At 40.3% G+C, this 2,084-nt stretch overlaps 1 pseudogene; it reads right to left on the bottom strand.

Moving 5' to 3' along the window:
• Positions 1-1,017: 1,017 nt before the first annotated feature.
• LOC125347855 lies at positions 1,018-1,796 on the bottom strand (annotated as a pseudogene).
• Between the last annotated feature and the right edge of the window lie 288 nt (positions 1,797-2,084).

The raw sequence follows: 2,084 nt of genomic DNA, 5'->3' as shown, positions 1-2,084 counted from the left end.
GGCCTCCCCTCCCCTCTTGCAAGTCCCCATTTCCTGGTACTTATTTTGTAGGGCTTTCACATAGTCTTTCTAGAGAATTGTATCTTAGCTGTGGCAAATAAAGCTGCAATGAACATGGTTGTGCCGGTAGCTTTAATGTGGCCTTGTTTGTGATCATTTGGGTAAATGCCCTGGAGTGGGGTTGCTGGATCATAGGGATGCTCTATGTTTTTAGTCTTTGGAGGAACCTCCATACTACTTTCCAGAGTGGTTGAACCAGTTTACAGTCCTACCAACAGTTCCCTTTGGGCTACATTCCTGCCATTCCTGTTATCATTTGTTTTTCTTGATAATGGCTATTCTAACTAGAATGAGGTGGAATGTCAATGTAATTTTGACTTGCATTTATTTTTTATTTGCTTTGAATTGTATAAACAACTTTTATTTAAGATCTGAAATACAACTCCTAAAATACCAAGTTTTTTTTTGGAAACCACAGCTACACAATAATGCATTGTGTCTATCATGTTATAACATGCATTAGTTGCAAGTACAGTCATTAAACCACCATCCTTCAACAATTTCAGCAAAGATAGAATGCCAAAGGGATAACATCGATGGATTTGCAATTGATAGGTTGTTTTATGTCAAGCACCATAAACAAAGAACACAATGCAAGGGTGTTCAGGTATATACATGAATTACCTTTGGCACTAAGAATCAGGGCCTTTTATCACATAGCATTAACATACATTAGAAAATTTTGTAGTGTCAAAGGGATAGAACCATCAGCAATGTTGTCAACTAGGCAATAAAATGTTCTACTGAATGTTTATTCATCTAATTACTGTATACACTGGTAGCAACTTTGAAATAAAAGAGCATGTACACTCTTTTTATTTTCTGTTTACGTAAGAAAAAAATAAAAATATAAGCCCTGTTATAACATTAACAGTTTTAAGGAATATCAATTTTATAAGGAAAGATGAGTTAAGTATGGTTTACAGATACTGAACATCAACCCGTGGGGAAAAACCTTCACAGGGCTTTGCGGTGATAATTGGCAGACCCAACTTTGTAATCACTGGTGGTAAAGAGACAGGCAAAATTCTTGGACACATATTTTTTAAAAGCATGAAGATAGCCAAGCAATAGTGTGAGACTCTTTTCATCAAGGGGCGTGTAGGCCAACATTGCTCCAATTCTAACGACAGTAGCAACAGGTGTGGCACCCCCTAAATCTGTGACATAGGAGCATCAGGATAAGCCAACACACTCTCTGCATATTGAGCAGCTGAGTGCCCAACATCACATTGAAATATACATTTTTACCTCCCACAATTTTGTTAACAGCATATTCCTTCTTATCAACATTGCCCTGTGATTTCTTACAATTGGCATACTCTTCTAGAATGGCATCCACATTCTTCTTGGCAGGCAGTTGAAATAGCTGCTTCTGTCAAGTTACCAGATCCCAGTCCTCAACAAGCCGCGGCTTTAATTGTTCTGGAATCTTCAACCTTCACTTCCATCTTATTCTTGAACACCTCTTTGGTCTCAACGGTAGCATCAGCTCAGGCCCTCTTCTTTCGTGGGGGCTGGGGAGCTTTGCTGGTACAGCCACCATCGATGTTTCCAGGAGCCTTTTCTTGCCCTTTCTTGTTTTTTGCATGATCCAGAAGTGGGGTTCTCTGCAGAACGACCCCCCCCCCCATCTTCCTGGGAGAGCGGGCTCAAGATGCTTTGGCTGCAGGCCAGTGGTCTTCTTCCTAGAAGCAACACCTCTCATCTTACTTCTTTGCATACTGCCTCTTGTGGGCTTTTAAAAATGTTCTTCTTCTGGAGATTGTTCCACAGGAGGTTGTGGTCTCTGCCTTCAGGAACTGATTCAGCCCTGTTTTTATTCCAAACAATAATCTTGGTTCTTTCTCTTTAGAGAACTCCTAATGATTTCTCAAGCGTAATTTTACAGATTGTCTCTGATGTTCTGGGAGAAGGGATGAACTGAGGACAGGACCAAGAATTCTGCAGTCAGGGGAAGGATCCTGCAATCAGGATCAGACCTCCTGATTTTAATTGTATAGCAAACTTAAGCTTTTCTGAGG

This window comes from Perognathus longimembris, chromosome 3 (assembly GCF_023159225.1).
Source record: "Perognathus longimembris pacificus isolate PPM17 chromosome 3, ASM2315922v1, whole genome shotgun sequence".
NCBI lineage: Eukaryota > Metazoa > Chordata > Mammalia > Rodentia > Heteromyidae > Perognathus > Perognathus longimembris.
Note: the sequence above shows the minus strand (reverse complement) of the source record. Positions and strands in the feature narration are given on the sequence as shown.